At 42.6% G+C, this 24,698-nt stretch overlaps 1 protein-coding gene and 1 long non-coding RNA gene across 2 annotated transcripts in view; one reads left to right on the top strand and one right to left on the bottom strand.

Moving 5' to 3' along the window:
* aipl1 (aryl hydrocarbon receptor interacting protein-like 1) overlaps positions 1 to 16,671 on the bottom strand; it is a 40,019-nt gene extending 23,348 nt beyond the window's left edge. Inside the window, exon 1 of the mRNA XM_006640880.3 lies at positions 15,824 to 16,671. The gene's annotated coding sequence lies outside the window, so the exon portion shown is untranslated. The remainder of the gene's footprint in view (positions 1 to 15,823) is intronic.
* Positions 16,672 to 16,999: 328 nt separating this feature from the next.
* LOC107079917 (uncharacterized) lies at positions 17,000 to 24,450 on the top strand. The gene is made up of 3 exons (XR_001480820.2): positions 17,000 to 17,092; positions 19,584 to 19,707; positions 23,599 to 24,450. It is a non-coding gene; the product is annotated as an uncharacterized lncRNA (long non-coding RNA).
* Positions 24,451 to 24,698: the final 248 nt, after the last annotated feature.

Below are 24,698 nucleotides of genomic sequence, written 5' to 3'. Positions count from 1 at the left end.
AGCCTGCCATCCTGTGTCGACCACAGACTCAAATGCGTAGAATCTCTCAAGATCACAATACTGCTAGAAGACTACAGGCCGCAGTAAATAAATTAGAAGACAAAACAGTAGAGAAAACTTGACTGGTTTTTAAAGAGCAGCAAGCCTATCCTCGGAGCAGTCTAAACATGCTCCGTCTGTCCTCCGAGAATTTCATATTTCCATTTCCTCCGACGCGGCAGGAATCTGACAGCACAGTTCGGTGACATTTCCGAAGACCTTTTTTCTTAAGTTACACTGGGGCTCTGTAATGTCCTACACCCAAATAAGGAGGGAAGCAGGCCCTCAACATGAAAGGAATGCGTTTGAGTCAGCGTAGCAGGCACCCATCAGCTTTTGTTTATGGTCTGGGATAGTGATCGGGAAAAATCCAAACCCACTTAGAAAGAGAGAGGGGGTTGTATACGGCGGAGAGGTCAGGAGAGAATAGGCGAAGAAAGCAAAAAAAAAAGCTACAGCTAAAAATACAATATTGAAAGTGAAAGGTCTGGCCAGCTTCAAGTGCACTCTCTAGGGCCCAACACAAGTCATATGACTTCTTACCCACCCTGCTGCCTGCTGCAGCAAGGATGTTTAATCTACCTGATTTTCAGAGTCTCCCCTGCCGCAGAACTCAGACCTTTGTCTCCCATCTCAAGAGCTGCTCCGCGCGTGAGCTCGTCTTCGGTGCTTGTGGCAGGAAAGAGCCAACCACAACAGTTCTTCAACTGGCAGCTTTAGCTGGTACACAGGGACATAAAGCTTGCCAGTGAAGAACTGCTGCAGATTAGCCAACAATCACACGCTCTCTTGCTTGCCTGCTCATGGAGCCTGCTGTGACCAAGCCCGTACCTGGGAGGAAGAGAGAGAGAACAGACGCCTTATTAACACGGTGCTGTCTAGACTGCATCTCAGGAGAGGCCAGAATGTTGGCAAAAGCTCCTGAGTGAACCAGATCACACTACCCACCTTGATGAGTAGAAATACAGTCACGCATTAGTGAAATTCCTGGTTTGAATTACAAGTTGCATCTGTATGCAATGCTTTTCAAGTGTGATTTTACAGATGAGAAGAATTGTCTCTGGTAATTCTTCCCTGTGAAGTGCACTTAATGTCTTTCAGAGTTCAACTGAACACAAGCATGGTATACACACAGGAGGCACCATAACCAAAGCATTCTGTTGTTTTGGATTCCAATATGATCGAGAAACCCCAGAAACATTCTGAAATTAAACAATACCTTGGAAGAAATATTCCTGGCTTGGTGTACAAAAAGAAAAAAGAAAAAAGCTGTTTAGCGATTTAACCTTGAGTGAGGGGTTCGTTGCTCAGCTGCTCCTGTGCTATCCACTGCCCAGAATGATCTTTTATAACTAGCAGGAACCCCTTCACTCGGACCGACCGGAGCTGCGCAGCCTCACCCCAGCTGCTCCAGCTCCTGGGGTATTCACGCCACAGAAAGAACACCAAGCTACTGCATTAGCATTCACCGAGGTCCCATTTGAATTGAATACAGATAAGTACCCTGCCTCTAGACAAGTTAACTGCTTAACCGATTTATGGCTTTTCCTTTTCTTCAAGGTGGCTAAAAATATATATATATTTCAGTAAAATTACCAGCTTTCAATAATCACCTTCAGCCATTGCTTGGCCAACATTTAGGCCTACATTTTCCCCACCCTTCTCTATTTTCACTCTGTTACCTCCCCCAGAAAAAGACCTAACAAACACACTAAGGCCAGCTTTGTAAAATCCCGAGGCCCTCGTTAAAAACGGAGCACGAAGGCCAGCTCTTAGTCCGGCTGATGGCTCGTTGACAGCAGTGCGGAGAACCCGCTGACCCCGGGGAGGAACAGCGCCGTGTGGTCCAGTGGAAAACTCCACTCCCGGGGGCAGCGGAGCGTCGGAACGCCGGGGCCGCGAGAGGCCGAGCCTGCGGCTGCCCTGCGTCCACTGAATAAGCACTGTGGGGAGACATCTGGGACTGCTCCGTTCCTTGACATTCCAGTCACATGGAGGAAACTCGGCTACATTAGGAAAAGCTGGACCAGGGGTAAGTGGTGTCATTTATGCAATTTGAGACTTAAGAGAGCGGTGAAAAAGTACAGCATCCTCATGTTTAGATCCTGAAACTAGGTATTTGATCCCTAAAAAAATGGCATGTTTTTTTAGTCCGGAGAAAGAGAAATATAAAGGAGGGTCTTGGGCTTTAGGGTACAGAAATAACGGAGACAGAAACGGAACGGGCAGACACTGCAGTTCTTTCAGTTGGATACAGCTTCTACCTTACTCTCTGCTCTGCAGAAGACTCGAGAGGCGAGCACAGAGATGGAGAAAAGCAGACGGCTCACTTAAAGAACAAAACTGTTCAATATTCATACGGTTTGCCCTCAATTTCCAGAACTTTACATTGTAAAAATGGCATGGTATTCTGTGTAAATATGGCTTTCTGATGCCCCGATGCTATCGGGGGGAAAAAAAAAAATTGCTGTTCAATTCAACTCTTTGACTCCTCACATTCACGCCAGAGTAGGCATTTTAAGTAGCTGGCAAAAACTTCAGAGCCTGGTGCTGTGCAAGGTATACAAGCCCGCCCGGGTGGGAGTGCTGACAATCGTCTCGACAAAAACAACGCCATGCCCAGGAGACCCCCCCCCCCCACGAAGCTCTCTCCCTTCAATCACCAGCTCTTCCCCAGAACAGCCACTCCTCGCACCCGCGTTCACTCAGCCCCCCTGTGAGCTGACATGGCCCAACACGAAGCCTGGAACAGCCACTGGTGTGGCAAGTGAGGTTCCCGAAAAGCCTTCCGCACCAGTTTAGGACAGACATCACCCAGTAAGCGGCTACAGAAACAGCTAATTTATTGTAGGAGCACAGAAGCGGCTAAGACGAGGTAATTAAATTGGGTGGAACGGCTCTATTTTCTACCCTTCCTTCTCTCGACGGCCTCTCGCAATAAATTTTCCAAAAGTGCAACTCCAGAGCTGGATCACAGCGCAGCCTCCCACAGACCGAGTTTGGGTTTAAATGAAGCCATTAATCAAACGACGTGAAACCATCTTGCAAATACTTTTCCGCCCGTCTCCTCCAGAATGGAATAACAGTTGACTGGGTGATAATTGGACTCCGTAATGGGTTTTGCAAGTATTTGTTCACATACAAGAAATTAACCGAAAGCCGAAAGGCATGAACTGCGTTATCTAATGACAGTTGTCAGACAAGTGCTGGAAGAGCTTTTTTTCCCCTCCACTGGGCTAATTTCACATTCTGAGGATCTGGAGTCATTAGATCAGCGAGACACTGTGGCCACCCTGGGGCTTTTCTGGGTGCGAGAGGAGGCTGTAAGCACCGGGCCTGTCACGGCAGCGCTCCCAGGCTCACTGTGGATCTGGCAGGAAAGCTAGACCACGTTCCAGTGACGTATTACACAGATGCAATGTGTGACCTCCCAGTTGAGGTTACAGCCTGTTTAGGGTGTACCGTAGAAGCAGCATGGCTGAGAGAGAATGTTCAAAAAAAGAAAAATTACTTTTTTTTTTAACAAACACCTTCCTCACTGTCCTGTAATACCAGAATTCTTGACAAAACTAGCTAGTGCAACACTCCTACAGAGCACGCCTAACCCGTGACCACTGTCTACACCATAATGGTCTAGTGTAATGGATACGACTACATTTAACATTATGCTAGCATGATCTCAATTCCTCAGCAACAACAATTACCGTTTACTCTGCCATTGTCAACGTCTCGTTTCACAATGCCTTAAGGAAATGAAGGTAGTGAACTCCACATAATCACATGAAATCCCTTTTTAAGAATGCTATCCTGTCCAACACGGACTGCGTGGTCTTGATAGAACTGTGAAAACCCCCCAGAGCAAATGCTTCAGACAGCAGAGTGACACCTGGGGTGGTAACAAGCGTTTCGACATGTTGGTCCGCAGTGTTTGACAAAGACGCTGAAGGACGTGCCTTTAGATTAAAAGGCGCCTGTGCATTTTTTGGCGCTTCGTGAAAAGATCCCTGTGTTTCTGTTCGCATTAATACGGTTTCAATGGAGGAGTCTGTGAGGTTATTGAAACCACACAGATCGCTACAGGAAATTATAGGTGAGTCACACAGCATCATAGCAAGATCCCCATTGACAGCAGAAGAAGTGTGACGCACAAAGCGCTCAATTACACATTCGCTCTCCCATCACACCCACCCTGGTCAGTTATTTATACTCTATACAAATATGACAAGACAGATCTGCATTTTCATCTACAGAAAATGACTCGCAGTGCAACACATTTGCAGCAGCTCCTGTGGTGACTAACTCCCCTTCAATCAGTTCTGTCAAAAGACCTGCACACATTAGCATCTTGGCCTCCTCATGTCAATAACAACTTGCATCAGTAAGTAACATTCTAATGACACATTACATCTTGGAGCAGTTCAAGCACATATCGAATATTGCAGGCAAGCAAGAGGCCTCTTGACTCGGTGTAGAAAAGCTATTTGTTAAGCAATCACAATCAATGTGAAACTGACACCTAGTGCACTGCACCTTGATCCATCTGGTTTCACAAGCCTACACCAGGTGTTGGTATCTTAGAGTAAAATCTCAGTCGAGTGTAGAAAAAAAACAGCTATCAATTATTGCTTCATCTATAGAAACCTTTACATAAACTGTCTACTCAGAAACCCTGAGATGAATCAAAAGTGCTATATAATGGGATTTTGACTGGTTACCGAGATAGATTATTCAGTAGAGAATGATCTGGTGAATGGTGGTGGTGGGGGCTCACACTTTCAAGGCAAGAAAGTCCACCTGTGCTGGGAAACTGCTTCATCTTCTAGCTCTGCCAAAAAGATCATTAACAAGAGAGTAAACAGGAACTCTGTCTTTGGTCTTATCCGCAGGACGGACGTAAACCTGGCATCCTGTTACCGAATTCTCAACCCAGTGCTCAAATCTGGTGGCTCGGAGGTCCCAGTGATGCAAGAGCCTCATCCTGTTGCTGCACGGTGACGCAGCAGTGCAGCATACGCACTGATGCTTATCTCGCCCAGCAGCTTCAGAGAGGTCCCAGGAGGCACACAAGCACTGCGTGTTCCAGATCACCATGAGCACAAAAGGCACACACACACACACGGGCGAGCGCTGGGAAACTGCTAGCCGATTCTTTCTGGCACTGCCCTTAGATTCCTCAATCTATAGAAACACCAACATGAGTTCTCAAAGACCTTGACTTGTATCTTCAAGGATGACAGAAAGAGGTACATTAAAGCCATACATTCCTGTAATTCTTAAAAGGGAGCTGCTCTTTCATACTGGACAGGACTTGGGAGGGAAGTGCCTTCCAAATCCTCGCTTTCCCAGACATGACAAGAATATGGACATTGTGCAACAAATGCAGACGCTGCAAGTTCACTCCCAAGTTTTCCAGTTCCTCAGCCCTCTCCTGCAATCCCACCCCTCCCTCTTTTCCAGCCTTCGCTCGGCTTCTCCGGCCTGGCCGCCGTAAAAAAAGAAATTCCTCTGGCCGCTCTAACAGACAGCAAGCAAACAAAATAGTTTGATATAAAAAGGAAATTCCAACGCCATTATACAATGGAAAAGACCACAGGGCAACGCGGAAGCAGTGAAGCAATTTCAGGAATTCCTATAATCCTAAAGCGAATATCTGCAGCGGGACTCTGTTGAACTATTCATGACAAGAGAGGTGGAGTGTGAGAATATTTTAAAACCAGGGTAAAGGTCTGTAGGGCACCTCAGCTGCAAAGCTACAGCAGCAACAGCTTGCAATTTTATGTGCAATACAAAAACGTGGGGACACACCCTAACACCACCCATCCCCACAGGCAGCGCTGCAGTCCTGGAGAACAGGAGATCGGGACAAGCCGGCGAGCTCTGAGGTCTTTCCTTGCCTTTTCTTTCAAGCAGGAAATGGATAAATGCAAGAAAAACTAGGGATAATTCAGATAACCCCCAGTTCCCGGGCCTGCAGTGAGGGTACCACCAAGGCTAAAAAAAAAACCCAGCAAACAAACCCAGGGATCAGAAACTGCTCCCACTCGAAGGCTGCTTTGTTAGTCTTACAGGGCGCTCTCAATCTGTTGTTCATTTTCAAAGACAATTACAGAGAACATCTTGAGAACATGCACAGTTTCTGTGCCCAAGGGTAATTAAGCTCTTTGCATTTTGCTTTGGTGTTAAGACTCAAGCACCAAAACTGTGGGAACATCTGGTCCCAATTTAGCACCAGGCTCCTGCCTTTTACAACCAAAAAGGCACATTCCGAGAGCACTGAGCCAGTCCCATGAGAGCCAATGGAAAAGAGGCAGTGGGCTCCTCCTAGTCCTCAGCCACAGCAGAGCTTGGACTGTCCCCGGCAACTGTGCACGATTTGCAGAGGTTCAACCAGGAGTGAAGCAGGACCCTAAAAGTCCCTAAAAATCCCTAAAAGTTCATTTTTTCTTACTAGCGAGAGGTGCCTTAAAGTCCTAAAACTAAGCTGCATCACACAAAAAGCAAAGTGAACCAGGTTTGTTTTAAATAACCCTACTGTGCATCACCTGTGGCAGCCAAAGCATTAAGCTTTCCTAGTTTTAGGACCAGTCTCTCCATTGCACAAAACCATATCTATGCAAATGGAGAGTTTTGATACCGCATAATCATGTAACATAGGATGTGAAAATCATTGAAAAATAAAAAAAACGTTTTTGTTTTTTTGTTTGCTGAAGCCTGGATCCCACCCCCCACCCCTGACTGTTGTGCAATGGCTGGGCAGCTGGGGTCCCTTGCAGTCTGGAGGCTGCCTTGCTGAAAGCCTCAAACCGCATTCCAGTGAAAAAGATTAGGAAGGGCAGTTACAGCAAGGCTTTCTTATGTAAACTAAAAAAAAACACAGCATCAAGCAAACTAATTAGGACATGCCCTGTGCCGCAGTTATCTCAAGAGACTAAATATGCTTGTCACTCCTATTGCAAAAGGTTATACTGACACTTTGATTTTTTAATGCATGTTGGATCTGAGGTAGTGTAATATTCCGTATTAACTAATATTACGTTTTATGTTGCTGGACAGGCAACCACCTGCACAGAAAGATGGACTGCAGTCAGCCACAATTTAGGCATTCCGTTCCTGCTGTACAGACTTTGAGCTGCTTCAAGATCCTTGCTGAAACTAATTTAAATTCTGTTTTGACGAGTAGAGAAGGAAAACATTCTGATGCATTCAGGCATTCTTGTACCCACGCTTCCTTGACATGCTACACTTCTGTTTTGGAGATGAGTAAATATTTTTACAGAAAATGTATTCACTTAAGCAATCTGTTAAAATATATTGTATACCATTAGCGACAGGTCACGGATCATGAAGGAATATTTGAACAAAAAAGCAATGAATATAAAAGAAACTGGCATAGTGTAAAAGCTTAGTTGCAAACGGACAGTGGACCAACTGGAAAAACACAAATCATTTCAGACACCTGGACATAAATACCTGTAGAATCGATCCCACAGCCTTGTAAAATGTATCTATTGTCTGTTTATTAAAAAACAGAGTAAAAGGGATCCTTCAAAAGGATCAGACAAGTCTGATGAGGCTAGAATTAAAGATTAGAATGGGAGTCTAAATTCTCCATATGTAAGCATATTTTACATAAGCAAATGGCTTAACAGTGTAATAAAATATTCTTTCTACAGTGACCTTGTACAATACTCATCTTTCTTCAGTGAGACTTGGCCGGGGTGCAAACACTAACGCTACTTACCAGAAAGACAAGATTTATCCCATCCGATACAGTGAGTCAGGAAACAGTGCAGAGCCTGCATTCAACATGCTCGCCCTGCTCTTCCTCTCCCTCACTCAATTTCTCTTTTCTTCGTTTCAGTCCAGCCTGTGCCATGCATTCCTCGCATGCCTGGTACATATGGTATAAATTCCACTTAGTCTGCAGAGGCCCTGAGCGCTGTCTGAACTCTGTTCCAAGACCTGGCTCCTCCCTTTCTCTCCGTGCTCCAGCACAGGGGCTCTTTTGAATACATGAATCAGCAGAGGGAGGAAGGCCGCAGAAGTCTGGAGCAAGGATCACACCGACTGGCTGAGCCAGCGAAAGCAAGGCCTTGAAGCCGAGCCCGACGGGGCAGGGCTGGGCACAGGGCTCGGAGAGGAAGAAGGTGCCAGCAGAGGGGGTTAGGGCAGGGCGGCGTGCGTGGAGACCACGGTTAGCGTCGGTCTAACAGCAGAGTCTGCACCCTGGAGGTTTACAAGCTAGCATTTTTGCTCTCGGGAGGGAGGATTTTTGAAGACGTCAGCTACCGGCCAGCTGGTCACACCTGCCCCTGACTCAGAACTCGACTGGCCCGAACACAGCTGGACTGTGATGCCAGTGAGGAGCCAGGGTGTTCAGGTCTCCCTCCCTGGTTCCAGATGTGCTGGCCAGCCTTCCTGGAGTCAAGTCCCTGGCAGGAGCCTGGGGGAATACTGCTATCACACTGTCCTTGAAACAACAGCACGCAAAAGGGCAGCCACAGGCGTCAGTCCACTGCAGGCCGTGTCAGAAGCAACCGATTTTTACACTATTCAGATAAAAAAAGGTCATTAATATGCATCAGGTCATCTTATAGTCTTAGTAATGAAGCTAGTCTACAGTGGCACATAAAATGGGGTATTTTTATAAACCCTGCAATAAACAAAATATGGGTTAGCGAATTCAAGTTTGACTTACTTCAATTTGACTAAACTGCTTTCAGGACATGACTAAAAGGACAGATTTGATCAATGTTCGCTCCGTATCCATTTTATATCATTTATATCAGACCTGCTTAAACCTGAGAAATACAAGTGTGAATTAAACAGTAGGTGCAAAAAGAATCTAAAAAAAATGAAGGCATTTTTGGAAAAATGAAAACCAGACTTGAGCACTTGACTGTATTTTACATAAATGTTAAAGACCTGGCCGATGGATGATTATTCTGACTTTTTCACACTTCGCCTGCTTGTATTAACAAATGGCGAGAGGAAAAGTGCAATGGTAAATTTTTAACCACGGGAAGATGCATTCCACTTAAATTATAGATGAATCATGGGTGTGTGATATCACGTGTTGGCGAGATACCTGCATACACTTGCTGGACAGGAGAGCAGTTTGGACCGGTCGGAGGGACACAGGCTGCCTCTTTCCCAAGACCGTGCTGCAGTTCCCTCTCTGGGTGCTTCCCCTATCGTTTCATTTATTCTTCTGGAGAACTAAGACAGGCTTCGTTTGAGGACACAAAACACCTAACACTAATTTAGGACTAGGCAAGCTGATATTTTGCAGCAACACAGGACAAACAAAACGAGTAAATCTGCAGGTCAGAACTAAAATGGCCCAGCAGACTCAACGGGAGCCGCTCTCCCTCCTCTGCAACGTACTGAAAGAAGCGCTTTAAGGGATGGTGAACACAGGTCCTCTGTTTCTATTCTGACTCTTCGCTGCCTTTCATCAGCAAGGGTGCGAACCCCTGGGTCCAGACCCTATTTGCTAAAAATACGCCCTCGCACCGCAAGCACCCAGAAACTGGAAACAAGACAGATACATAAATAATGACTACTTTCCACTGGCAAGTCAGCCCTGAGGTATTCCAAAGACACGCATGAAAAGCAGTTTTTGCAAACCACCCGTTAAAATAATATGCAGCACCACCCCACCCCCCAACCTTAAACACTAAATGTATTTGCATTCTGTATGTAAATATATACTTCAACATTTTCATAATCAATACACATTTTGCAAGGTTAACAGATCCTGACGTATGTAACGACTGCACGAGGGGTATGTTTTTCTTATGATGCTGACTTGCCAACACATCACCCCCCCCAAACTCCCCACAGTAATTCTAAGAGCGCACACACTCAGGACTCCCAGTTATTAATGTTCCCAAAACGTTACTGAACCGGGCATCATGGCAAGACGCTGCAGAAGGAATGTCGTACTTCAAAGACCTTAAGCATTTTATATATGCATGGCTGGTGATGTTCCCTGCCAACAAAGTCAGGCCTACATTTTACTGGTTTCTTCACAGAAAAGGGACACCATCTTTAGAAAGTACAATGCGCATATAGAGGGTATATAAGGTGGCAGGCGAGGATGTCCCAATCTTACATGCCTGAACACAGATGAAATGAAGTTTCATCTAGAGCCTCAAGGTTTTTACTGCTAATGACATGGCATAATTGAACACAAAACCGCTCATGAAGTCCCATATCTCAGTTAGGGTACTCAGAATAATGCTGCTTGCACCATATGCTTACGTCAGTATATGTGCTTTTTAATTATGGAGCTGGCACCAATCACATTTCTCATATACCTCCACAATCAAGTTTTGCACTCAAAGGTGCAATACCATCAGATCAAATTTCATCTCCACTATAAAATAGCTCAAATCAAATCAATCTGATTAGCACTGAATCCGGAATGAAATTCAACAGCCAATGGACTTACCTGGTTTTCCTAATAAGAGTATTAACTTTGTGAAGGCCTTGCTGTGAACTGGAAAAGCTGTTCATTCTCTTATTTTTCTCCGTGTACTGTAAGTACAGTTCAATGATACTGTATAACAGATTCCACACAATCTAATTGTCCGATTACATATCTGCTTATTTTGAGAGATGAGTCCTTGACTGCATTGCACCTCTGATTGTACCAAATATAGCAGAATAATAAGGTCTAAAAATAATTATTTTGAGCATGCACGTTGGTCTCCACACATGAACATGTGAATGGTTACAAGTTGAGGCTGGACAGATAACTAAGCTGCCTGGGTAGCTCCTATAACAAGTCTAATCAGTCGTAATGGACTGAGCCACCAGGCATTGCTCACATCAGGAGTGAAAATGTGTCCAGCTCTGACTTAAGAGGAAAATGACACTGCATTTCTGGCAAAAAGCAATGAGGAAACCATCATCGCTCAACATTTTCCATCTGCAATCTAGTGAAACAGGAACATGTGGATTTCAGGAGGTAAGTACTATCCCCCCACGCTCAGGTGGCTTGGACGACCTGTGCATAACCCATGCGATGCTGCAGAGTACGATAACTGTTCAGTTTCTTAATGGCAGTGGTCACAGCGTAAAGATCATTTTCAAACAACACATATATTTTCAAATGTGTTTAAATAGTGCTTCTGGGGTTGGGCCCGCACAGTTAGCGGCAGAGCCTCACCCTGCCACCCAAGAGAGGCTCTTGGGAGCAGCCCAGCACCTGCCAGCTTGCAGTGCCAGAGCCCCGCCCCACCTCTGACCGATGCCACCTGGCTGGGAGGCACTGAGAGCGTCACAGCCTGGTAACTGGCAGATCTGCTAGAACTGTGCCCCGTCCACTTCTTGGAGGAAAGCAAGCGGTGCATAAACACACGCACTGGAACAAAGGTCACACTGGAAAAGCAGGGACAATTCCCAATTCCAGATTCCAGGTGTTTTAAGCATGTCTCATCAAGAACATTTAGCCAGGCATTCGTTTTGGCACAGTGACCACTAAAGAAATCTGTGTGTTTGCAATAAGACCCTGATTGTGCCTCACAGAGCCAAAAAGAAAACAGTCTGAGATTTATGTAGAAATCCCATCCTTTTCTTAGAGAAATCCCTTCACGCTATTTAGCCAAAGTCTGGAAACAGCTTGAACCCCAGTGAAAGCCCTTGCTCAGCAAAGGAAGAGTGCATGTTAACCCAGTCCCTCTAAAAAATTAGAGCACCTCAGTTTGAAGGATCTATCAGAATTATGTTCAATTAACTGTTGTACATAAGATTCAATGCAGCTGTAACTACAGGCCAAAACTGTTCCCTCCCAGAGTCTAAGTTACTGCTGGACACTAACTTAATTGTGGTTCAGCGTTCGACAAGCAGAAGACAGCCAAGATCACCTCAACATCTGTGACAAGGGAAGGAAAAACATGAGAGCAAAAGAAACAGCCATTCATTTCAACCAGCATGATTCACTTCCATTGGCAATAACTTGTGTAGGACTTCAAACAGGCCAGCAGCACGAAACATTCTCAGGCTGACTGTCACCCTCAAAAACGAGCGTGAGAGCAATTTAAAAAATATATATAGTCCTACAGCCGCCGAACTCTCCTCACACGCCCTAAACTGGAGAAAGGTTTCTGCTATTCCAGGGGCAAGAATATCCAGGATCGTCCGTAGAAGAACACAGATCAACAACACAAAGGATTAAATAGAAAAAAAGGCAATTTCTCAATTCAAGCAAGCACTGTATCGTTGCACAGATTCCCCTACCTGTGAATTTCAGATACAACTCTCAGCAGAAACGAAAGAGGTCAAAATGTTTGGCATATTTTACCTTTGTTTAAATTAAGTTGTTCAAGTGTCCCAGTAAAGAGTAAAAGCAGCTTGCAGGCTAGACAAGACCAGTCAGGACACAGACTTACAGCTGATAGGAGAAATGGATAATTGCCCAACTGCAATGTACTGCATGCCACTGCACTAAAGCAGAACTAAATGTTTTCAAGCTTAAGGCAGGGGATTTATGCAAGATCTAATAAACCTCTATCTAAATCTGACTTTAGTTTTATTGGAGCTGTATTTCATTACAACAGCACAGTAACTGAACCTGACAACATCGGAGTTATAAAGATGGGACAGGTCTGAGCAAAGCATTTTTTTTATAGACTTCATCCATGACATTAAAATTCTAAAAATATATATATTTTTTGTACAACTGTCAGTAAAGCAGCACTGTTCCCTGCTCTTATAGCACTTGTTAGAAAACCAGTATCCGCCAGTATCTCAAATACTTACACTGGGATTAGAGCCCAGAGATTTCTCTTTTGGGAAAGTTATTACCTCGTGTAGATTTTAAACACTCTGAGAGGAAGAGATGGTGTTAAAATGAATTAAAATTGCTACCAAGACCCTAAGTTTTCACTGATCAAAACTCTTTTGGACAAAAAGCCATATATATTTCATTCTCACATTTTTAACTAAACAAAAAGAAATGGCAGAATGCTGATCCCAGTCCTAGAAAGACTTTATACTTGTTACTTCCTTTCCTGTCTGCGCTGTTCTAATTAAGATGAAGAGTATTCAATTAACCGCCTAAGATCCTCAAGTAACGACTCACAACAGTTACAGCAAACGATTCTGAACTACGCAACGCCAGGGACCTGTCGGGAACGATAATTCGGGAAGCCTTTACAACACAAACACAACAGCAAAAAAACTTGCTTTGTTGTTGGCAGCTGAAGATGAAGTCATTGCCCCACAGGACATTTTCTGCAGAACTGATACTTATACAGTAAGGGATCATTGAAATTGCAAGCTCCAGCCAAAATGTTTACAGAGCCTCTGTATGAACGCACAGGGCTTTAATTGGATGGTCATGTTCACGAGCCTAAAATAATGAGAAACCAAATTCATAGGCAAATTCATCGAGTGGGCTCCAGTTTAAGAGAGTCCTCTTTGTGGGACATTTGCCGTTTCTTTCCGAAGTGACTTACATTTCCACCCATTTAGAAAGCTGGGGAGTTTACTGGAAGAATTTCTGCGGCTTCTTCCAGGGGATTTAAACCCACAACCTTCCAGTTACGAGTCCAGAGGCCCGGCCGCTGCTCCACACCCATGTTTCGCACAAATTCACGCAACAACCTGTACTTTAACCTACAAGTGACCCCCAGAAGTAAACCTGTTGTTTTCTACAGAAGAAAAATGTTTCTCTTGGATCGTTGGCTATGAGGTGGCTTGTTCAGACCATTTGTGGATTCGTCTCAGAAAGGTGGCAGGCGCATTGCAGTTTAAATTGTACACTTCTACCGACTCACTAAAGAGAAAAGCAATCGATATTTGGCTCTGTGGGAGTGGGCCACACACACAGGACTGGAAGGACAGCCAGTAGGTGCCCACAAGAGGACTTCTGCAGTAAGAGTTTAACAAGACAACCCCTTAATGTCGAAATCCCCAAACTACATGGTTGTGTAAGCACAAATTGTATAGAGGGCATTTAAACATTTGGTTAAACTAACTTAAGTCCTGTTTTGAATTAAAGAGCAAAGAATGTTTGGGGGGGAACACAAAGCAATGCAAATTATAAATTATATATCCTGTTATTTCTCCTCTCTATGGCATTGCCCAGACTAACTACATCATTATAGACCACCATTAGTACCTCCCGATAAATTGTCATTCACGCCAAGGGGTTTCGTAATTTTCCAGTACAAAACACCCCTGCAGCTTGTTCAAGAACTAATCCAGTAATTATATTGCTCTTAAGTCTTCACATTATCAGGCTTTAATTCTCTTTCCATCTCCATTTAAAAACTGATGCTTTTTTTTTATAGAAGTACTTCGACTTTTTTTATTCTTCAGTGTAGCTGTCGTTCACAAAATTAAGACTGCACTGTGTCAAGCCGATTAATGAAGAAGTAACAAAAAGACTAACAACTTACCATGATAGGCTGGACTTCTTCGCTGACGTACATACTTGAGCGAGAAATGCAAATACCTAGACAAACATTTACAGATGCGTGCACTTCTGTTATGTGTGAAGTTCCTGTTCGGTATTTCAGTATCAAGAGTCGGAAGACCGCAAAAAAAAAAAGGTTGCGTGCATTTTTAGGAATTAAAAGTCATCAATGGCTTTACAGGCGTGGAAACACGGAAATCCCATAAGATTACCGAAAAGTAACATTTATATTCACACGAAACGTTCGCGGTGCGTCTTATCTACAGCACATGCTCAGCTCTAGGGTTTAGAGATTTTTTTTCCCCTTCTACAGAAAACAGTTTTTGAGCATCTCACCATGCCTGAATGGGACCGATGGTGTGACCCCGTACTAAAATTCCACCCCCCAAAATAAATAAATAAAAGAAACGGTGAGAGAGAGAGGAAAAAAAAAATCAAAGCATCTGTGAATCCCTTTCACTTATTTAAAAGGGTGTCTGTAGAGCATCGCGCAGGGTGTGGCCTTGTGGAATGTGTCGGGCAGTCTTCTGCCCAGATTGGTTTCAAAAAGGTTAAAAAGATTTCACGCACGTTCACAAACAGGATGACTCCCCCCATAACCCACGCACACACCCCACCTTGCACGATACTTCTTCAAAAGAACAAAAAAAATCGTTCGGGGGTGGGAAAAAAAAACGAACAGTCCTGCCCCTACCCTCCAATGCGGTTGTTATTTTTTGTTGTTGTTGCAGGTTATTTTTAAGAGCTCTCTCGAGTTAAACGGAGGGGTACTGAACACGACTTCTCCGTAGGCCGCATAAATAACATTTTCTAACTTGCCTTCCTGAACCGTGCAATGAGTGTCAATGACTGCAGTCAACATTTCTAGATCAAATGTCGTTCCAGAACTTTCTGGATTAGACTCATTAAGCCGCCTCGTAGCTACATGAAAGACATAACGGTTAGACGTCCAGATCGGTTGTTTTTGTGTGTGTGTGTGGCCATACTGCTCTTTCAAATCCTTCGTGACTTTTGCCATACTTCAGCCTGCGTGAAGTCCGACAAGAACAGGGTGTTTCCCGGTCGGACTTTCAGACCTCAAAGTGAAGCAAAATTCAACCATGAAGTCGATCCCTGCGGAGGAGCGACAGGACAGCCCTCAGAGATAAAACAGCCCCGCAAGACCTTGACACGGAAAAAAAAATGTTTCCTTTTCACAACTAGCGACTTCTTTAAATACCCTCCCATACGCTACCCTCCCTGCCAAGTTAACTATTTCAACATTTTTTTTCCCCCTGTGCGAGAAAAGGGGAGTGTAATCTTGCCAAATCACATTTGAATAGATTTCCTTTTCTTAACTTTTTTTTTGTTACTTACTTTTCCATTGAAGTCCAAATAAATCTTTGTCGCTCCGCAACCCAGAGTTGGCGTTTCTCTCTCCCCCTCTTTTTATTAAAGGCTTGGAGATCGGCTCCATCATCCAGACATCCTGTATCGTGAGTCACGGACATTTCTCCAGGAGAGAAAGAGGGTCTTTCTAAAACATTACCCCACACGAAACGACCAACACGAAATATAGGTACCCATTATATTTTAAAATTCCATTACTTACATAAATCGAACTTTTTTTTATTTCTTAAATCGGTAAGACCTCCCTTACACCTTATATCGAAATGATCTCGTACAACTCAATGTGAACAAGCCTGACCACTTGGAAGAAGAAAAAAAAAAGCCCTGCTTTTAGGCGAAAATTCACTAGCAAACTAACTTTGCAACACCACTCAGTGTTGTGTAATCAAATCTTTGACGAAGGCTTCTGCTTCTATAGATCGCTATCATCACTTATAACATCAAACCTGACATTTTCTGTCAAAAAAAGCCTTTGTTCCAGATTTGGTAAAAAAAAGGCTGATTCACTAGTGAACAGCGGAACACGATCAATCAAAGCCCGTGTTGTCTAATGGCAGCCCCACCTCAACCCTCAGTCAACTCGGACAGTTCAGACGTAACAGCCTCGACTACAGACTCTTTCGCCAAGAAAGAAAACTTTTATGGATATATATACTGTCGGTTTTTTTCTCTTTCGTTTCCGCCCTAATTGTAATCCCACTATTTCGATTCAGAGAGACCCAGCTCCAATCCCACTTTTCATTCTTTAAGTCCTACTCAGATCGCCACCTCCCGTGTCTACAGCCCAACTCCCTTCAAACCGGCTTCTCAGTCCGATCAGCTGGCAGCACAATGACGCGATCAGCAACAGCTGGCCAATCAAACTCTAACGTCAAAGCACAGCTATGACGCCCGCCTCCCGAAACACAGTGAGTGACAGGCGGAGGAACCAATGGTCGTTTTCGGCTAGCCTCGAGCCACTAATGATAGAACGGAGCTGCACCCCGTGGGCCAATTAAAATAAACTTTCGGCAAATGACGCTTTATACTTAACCAATCAGAAGGCAAAGAAAAGAGGGAGCCCCTCCTCTTTAACAGACGATTGCCTCCGTAAATGATGGCGTTGTCCAATCAAAAGTACTCGTGCGTATCTACGTACTTGCACGAGGGAGTGGGTTGTGTAGTTTTGTGTAATCAACCTTTTTACGCAAAACCCGCTCTTGGACTACAATTCCCTGCAATCAGCCCACTTTTCATGTGAGTTGGCAATTTTTTGAAAAGGAAGTGAAACTTGAAAACGAAGGACAGTTAACAAAAACGCGAATAGAATTCCGTTTCATTTTAAATTCGTTGACCTGGAAATGTGCAAAATAAAACTTAGCTGAGTGGGTCTTTATATAAATGTTAGGCTACGTGAAGTCATTACATACACGCATTGTTAGCGACGGAAACTCCCAGTACCGCGTTTTGAAAAGAGACGATTGGCATCAGTTATTTTTAAACCGTACAGCGTGACATTTAAAAATGCTTTTAAACGAAACGAAAAAATAAAAACAGTTTCAAGAAAAGGAAAAAAAAATCTGATCAGTTTATCACTGTTATCATAAAAATATTTGTATCCTTCATAGAAACGTTGGCAAACCCTTTCCGTGTTGTAGAGCAGGGTCCATCGTTGCTCAACACTGTTTAAAACGATTCCATATTACATAAATAACATAATGCATTGCCACCAATATGAAGAAAGGTGGTGATTTGCATTATGAACTGTATGAAACAGCGATGTAAACTTGCTTATAAAGTGCCTGATTATAGATCATCATAATTCAGGAGCCTTCAGGAGAGTATAGACCATTTACCACACAAGAATGCGTTTCAAGCAGAAGAGGGTTAGCCTTTTTTGCTCATTACTCTTATCATCACAGATATCTCAAGTAACCTTCATGGTGTAATCCGAATCATGACACCTGCATTTACAGTATAGTTGGAAAACCCACACAACAGGCTTGAGAGGTTGAGAAAGCAAATTAACTCTCCTCTCCTCTATAAGAAGTAATTCAAATAGGAGCCGCTGCCTGATGGCAACTTCAGCTATGGTACTGGACCATCGAGGCGACCCTCAAATTCCATAGTATGAGACACACTGGGATGTCTGGTAGCATCTTCATCACTAGCAAATGAAGGTTAACAACCTGTTAATTAACCTGAGTGACTGTCATTTATACATGTCAAATAGATCTTTTTATGATTTATAATTCTATTATAATAAACCCAACAAAAAACAAAACAAAGGATGACAATTGTATAATTGAAATAAACACCACATAATTCACATGCATTTCCCGTATCATGGGACTTAGAATCAGTTTTCCTCGGAGCACAGATTATGCATTAACAGAGAAACAGCCAGGAAAGGAGGAGTGTGTTCTTACTTCTGTGGGATGACTTAGAAGCCACTCGCTAAAAAATAACACATGAGTCACAGAAAGCTGGCTTTCATTCCAGCCCAATTACTTACTTAATTGAAGCCTTAATTGACCTAACAAGTTGCTTGATTGCAATATTTGCTAGATGCTTTCTCCTCGGAAGGTTTAGATGGTATTTTTCTCATGAAAGGCAATAGTTAAAAGGCGGCCTCCAACAGGTTTAAAAGTTTAAAATAGCCAGACAGTTCCAATGAATCAAATTATTAAGCCGATGAAGGGTTCAGTAACTGAGAGGTGGGCTGGGAAAGCCAGCAACTGTGTGCTCCTCCGGGCCCAGGCCAGGGAACCCCTGAGGTATGGACTGCAGTGTGTAAGAAATCCCTCATTCACAATGAACTTTGTTTTTTCTAGTTTCTCTAGTCAGGTACTAGAGCTGTGTATCCCGTAAACAGAAACAAAGGAAGGTAAAAACAACAACAACGGACGTTTGGGAGGGATGAAGGCAGCCAAACTAATTAAGATCACCTGCCGCAACTCCCAACTAATCCTGACATAACTGCCTCAGTTTCCCAGATACAGCATACCACACGTCACCCCCTCCTCTTCCTCACTTGTTTTTACATCCCCATCTTCAGCTGAGCAGCTACCCCTTGTTCGTCTTTTCACCAAGCCTGGGGTTCTGGTCTCCCCCTTCCCTCAGCCAAGTGGGCTAAACAAAAGTTTCCACAAAATTCAATAATCGATTCTGCCGGCACGCTGTCTTCGGCTGTAAATCCCTCGTGAACCGCTCGGTAAAAAGCGGTACTTTGAGTGTGCGCAACGGCAGAATGATCTAGCCAAAAACAGCAACGCACAGAAGCCACGTTGTCTTCCATTTCATATATAAACAATGCCGGTTCGGTGGAAAGATTTTGCTCAGAAACGTCTCGAGCCATGCAGAAGCCTTCCGTTGTTGATGACTGATTTGAATTTCAGGAGGTGTGCCACATAACCAGGCTCCTGTAATAGTGTTCAGCGTTGTTCCCATGGCTTGTGTCACAACTCTGCACCCATCAGGTTCCACCAGATTTTGCGATTAGCTGCGAGATGTCCCCATGGTGAGCACTCAGCATTACTGTGCAAATTATAAAGTGTACCTGCAGAAGAAACTTGAACCCCCTTCCAAAAACAATCCCTCTACAGCATGTGCTGTAGAGAGATAGGTAACAGTGTGCTGCATAAGTTTCCCAGAATATGCTGCTGTTTATTTCTGCCTTTTTTTTCCTGCCACTGCAGTGCATTTAAACCTTGAATTTGTCACAATTACAACATACTTCTATTTTCAGAGTTTTGCTAAGATGCAACAACATGTCTCTAAGGGCCACTATACAAAAGACATCAGATTTAGCTGTGGACAGTCTTTGTGGATGAGCCCCTTGAGAACACTTGAAGAAACGTACACATGCAAAGGTAATGATTTGTTGTGTGTTTTGAAAAGAAAATGGACGCCTCATATATGCTCATTAATATTTTATGTGCAGCTTTCCATTGGGCCCTGTTAACATTTTTCATGCCTTTTTTCCCCATGCTGAGCTTCTTTTAAAATCCTAAAGCTTTCTCCTGCATTCCACTGGAAAACACCTGTCTGCACTGATATCAACATTTCTAGACCCCGATTATAACCAGCATGGAATTTACTTTGTTTTCATGAGATCAAATGGCTTAGAAACCATATGAAAACATGAAAAGATGGAAAATTGTGTTCTCAGATGACTATGAATATTGTTTTTATGGAAAAACTGTTTACCAAAAAGAGTGTTCTATGCAATTAGTTTGCAATGTTTGTTTCATAAATACAGATCCTATATACACAGTTGTTCTAAATTCCAAATTGAAAGTTTTTAAGATATGTAGATGTTGTCTGACATCTGTTTCAAGTATCCAGCTAGGATCTTGAGACAGAATGGATCTGATTTGTGCTCTTCAATGACAGGTTCCCCAGACTCCTAGCTTTATTCTTCCTCAGTTTCTGCTCATATACATTTAGGTTGAAATAAGACAGCAGTTTAGGATAACGGAAAAACATAAATAAGTTACTGCACAAAAGAAACACAAAAACATCTAAATGAACTTTTCTGGGGGTGGTGGTATATGTACGTCCTGTGAAAAAAATGATTTGACTAAAAAATCACCCCTGAAGGAGACAGCTTGTTGTGTATTTGTGATCATTCCTAAAGGTTTCCAATGAAGAATATATTTTGGAATGACTGCAAGACAAAGCCTAAACATTTACATAGGAACCCAATCTGGGCAGATACTCTTATCCTTTTTCTGGTGCTTTTCTTGAAGTTCAGGGAATCTTCGCTTAGCAAAGAGGATGCTGTTAGAGTAAAGAATAATAAAATATCACTGTAAAATTATTTTTCAATTTGTTATTGTAAACAGAAGTATCAAAGAAAACCCAAATTAAGTAAATAAAGAAGTTTATAAAGATATTAAGCAAAATAGTGATTTATTTTTAAAATAGGAGAGTCAGATAATGTTATATCCGCTGTGGAGGAACTACACTGTCGGTTTTCAATGGAAGACAGAGATTTCTTTTAGGGAACCATACAGTGATGGGGGAGAGGGTTACACAACCAGTTCTTTTGAAATAATTGAATCCACAGTCAATTCTTAACTTAACTAACATGCATACAATACAGAAGTTGGAGTGATAAAATATTGCGTCAGTGTTTGTGCAAGGTCCCTGTGATTTTAGCTAAAAAGCAACAGATGCAACAAAAGTGTCGTAATTATTAAGATGCACTGTCTAGGTGCTTACTGTTTCTCTGTTTTAAGAGGCATTCGAGTAATGATAATAAGGACTATGGTGTGGCAACTAAATGCCAATAAAAGTCCAAGAAAAATGGAATAACTGTCATACCACAATTTATTCTCCGATATCTACTGCAAACTCCTACCATTTTCTGTTTTGCCTTACATCAATTCCAATCTTTCTTTGGCAACAGTTCAAGCATTTTTATTTTATTCTTAAGAGCACAATAACTGGATTTAATATTTGCACATTCTTATAGAATGAATAGTCATAGCAGATCAGATGAATTTTCAAAGTCATGGAGGACACAGAAATGATCTTTTCTCAAAATTCTGGTTTCATCAGCTTAAATCAGTGTCTCTCTTAACGCTAACAAATGCTGGCTGTCTGATGCATAATTGAGCATCACCACCAGCCTGCTGCCAAACCAAATGTGAGGGAAGAACACAAAAAGAGCGTTTTTCTGACTCATTCCTTTTTAATGAAGAGGGAGAAGAACCAGGAGGCCTTAGAGGGAGAGAAATCTAGCATTTTGCAATATTTGACTATTAAATTGTAGTACAACTGCCTAAAGTGCCATCTGCAGATTTCTTAAGAGAGACAAGAGCAATGCCTTCCTATAGGAAAATATTCTATACCCCCATATATAAAAACATTAAACAGTGAGGAAACCAAAGCTATTTCTGCACAAAGAGGTTTCTATTTTGCTGCTGTTTTTATCTTTTGCATTGCAAAGTGACTAAGGAATGTTTTTCCAGGCTGATAGCTCGAGGAATAATTCCTTACTTTAGCAGTAGACCCAGCGGCTCTATTGGAATGGAACTTTCTTGGATTTACTGTATTCTTAAGGAACATTTCTGCCCGATTACTACATGTAAGGCTCGGTATCTAATTGGACTGCAACCTGCATTCCGAAACCTTATTGTTGCAGTGTTGTGATTTACAGTCCATTAGCAAACTCATTAAATCTGCTAATTATACTTTCCCAGCATCATCTTACAGCTAAGAGACTTTGAGGAGTCAATATCCCATATAAGCAATGTTGTCTCCTCCTTTAATTAAAAATGGCTGTATTGTCAGTGATGGTATGTATTCGTAGAAGTGCAAGGCTGTAATTGAAGACAGAGGGAAGTCACATTAATGACTTCGGTTCTGGAGGCCTGGACTGAAGATTGGCTCTGGATAAAAACTGAATCACATTTGCTGATGCTGTCCTTTCTACACAGTACAGAATCAGTCCTACTGTTGGTCTTAGCTCCAGAGTTCAGTTTTAAGGGGAAAGATCATGGAAAGACGAAAAGGATCTGTCTTATCATCTGCAGCATGAAAAGGAAAAAGGCTAAAGAGAATAGTGGAATAGTTGTTTTAACGATATATTGCAGATTTCATTGTCCAGTGTTATCTACCCAGCACTTTTCAAAAGTACTGTACTTGAAACTAAAATAGCAAACAGGCTTCTCTCTGGAGCTCAATGCAAATATATTCAGGTTAGCAGACAGAGGCACTGGTCTCTCAGCAGAAACATTAGTCCAAGAACCTAAGTGGTTTTTATGAATCAAGAATTGCTCTGCAAGGGAAGTTACTGCCTGGATGGAAGTTCAGCAGAGGTAATGACATTCCAGCTGGGCTAAATTTCCTCTGAAATATCCGATTCAGATTGAAAAAGACTTTGCATCCTTCCGAGCAAGAGCTGGACTCCCTGGGTAAAAGATCTAACCCTTTAAAAAAAATCACTTCTTTAAAAAGCACAATGCGCAAGTCTTGCAAAAAAAAAAACTTTGCACGCAACGGGAACAGGAAAAGAATAAGTTTTGCCACATTTAAGAGCTCTGTAAAATCATGCTTAGAATACAAAATTACAGCTTTCAACATTGGACATTTAAATAATATTTATGTAATTTAGGTTTGCTTAATGACACCTCCGTGGACATCAAGTGCTTGCTCAACACTATATTAATTCAGTGACTGTCTTGCAGTTTTAAAAACACAGAATTCAAAAGGGGAATCAATCTAGAAAATGCACAGGGCAAGCTGGCAGTCTTAATCAAAATCTATATCTACAGTAGATAGTGCTTTGTTGTGAATTAAAAAATGGAAAAGTACTTTTGTAAACTAAGCTTCTTAAATAAAGCAAGATTGTTAAAAGTCCCAGCAGGTGGGCTGGTAATTAACATTCAATATACTGTAATTACAGAAGGAGAGGCCTGTGTCTCGGAGCATGTCTTCTGATAATTGAACATTTACATGCAACATGTCTGTTCTTATCATGCTCAGAACACAGACTCCTGAAATTCAACATCAGCTTTTAACATGCACATATACTCTTTGTATAAAGCACATATGCTTTCTTGTTGGTAGTATATTTGATTGCATTATGTTCTAACTTTTCAAGTAGGTGGCAGATTCATTTGGCGAGTAGATTATCCCCATAGCAACAGGCAGAAGGACGAAAAAAAATAAGGACGCTGGGACAAACAGTTCCTCAGAACAGTTTAACAATTTATTCTTTCATCTGATCACTCTTCTTTCCTTCCTTTTTTCAGTTTCAGTTCAGGATATGACTGACATACCCATCAAGTCCAGAGGGACCATTTACTCGAGTTGTGTATTCCCGGACAGGATAGAGTGGCTGTGGCTTTAAGAGAAGAATCATTGCCAGTAAGGAGCTGATGTGTTGCGCTGGCAGCCAATCACAAGTGCAGCTGCGAGTATTATCCTGCCAATGAGAGCTCACGCTGGGCGGAGGTTACAAAACCAGACTGAACCCAATGACTCAGCAAAGCCAAATCCATGCCAGATGACACTACAGTGAAATTTAAAGGGCTAGGAGCTCAGGATAGCAGAGCAGTGAATATTAAAAAGACAAGCCCATCTGTTTTCCTCCCTCGGCCTTGCTCAAATCATGAGCCCGCAAGGCCCACCAGATGCAGATCATTTTGAGTGATACAGTTTTATCTTCAGAGCAATCCGTTACCTTTGACCACTAAGAAAGCACCATGACTAAGCATTCCTGGCACTGACACCATCCTTAGAGGTATAAGATATCCTTAGCTGAGAGAAAAGACCAGTGCCCACACTGTCTATTAGCATCTCCACACTCCCAAGCAATTAGAATCGTCTCGACTTGCTAAACCAATTGAGCTCAGTTATATCACCACTCTAAATAAATATGTAGGTATGTGTCCATCAGGCTCCTACAATTCAGTTCAATTTAATTATATGAACTACAGCTGTTTTCATGCACAATGAGAAACACAGAAAATGATTATTACCTTAAAAACATGCAATGTTTCCATATCAATTCACACTGTCCACAAATGGTATTGAACAATTAAATTAAGCAATGTGAAAACCGACTAATATCATCACTATGGAATACATATATACTCAATAAAATGCATATTATTAATAATCATAATTAATGGAATGAGATCTGTTTTTGTTCACAGACATGAGAACAAGGCTCACAAGACATTTCGAGCACATTTCGTGATGGCAGAGCTGTGCCCACCTAACGTGACTGTCTGGTGAAAATCAGGCATGACAGGCGTGTCCACGGTGTTTGGCATGTAAGCTAAACCTGGACAACCACATGTAGTCCAACATAGCTCTGGATTAGACGAGACTGCAGCCAAAACACATT

Source organism: Lepisosteus oculatus, chromosome 26 (genome assembly GCF_040954835.1).
Source record: "Lepisosteus oculatus isolate fLepOcu1 chromosome 26, fLepOcu1.hap2, whole genome shotgun sequence".
Taxonomy (NCBI): domain Eukaryota; kingdom Metazoa; phylum Chordata; class Actinopteri; order Semionotiformes; family Lepisosteidae; genus Lepisosteus; species Lepisosteus oculatus.
This window is presented reverse-complemented; position numbering and strand designations above follow the sequence as displayed.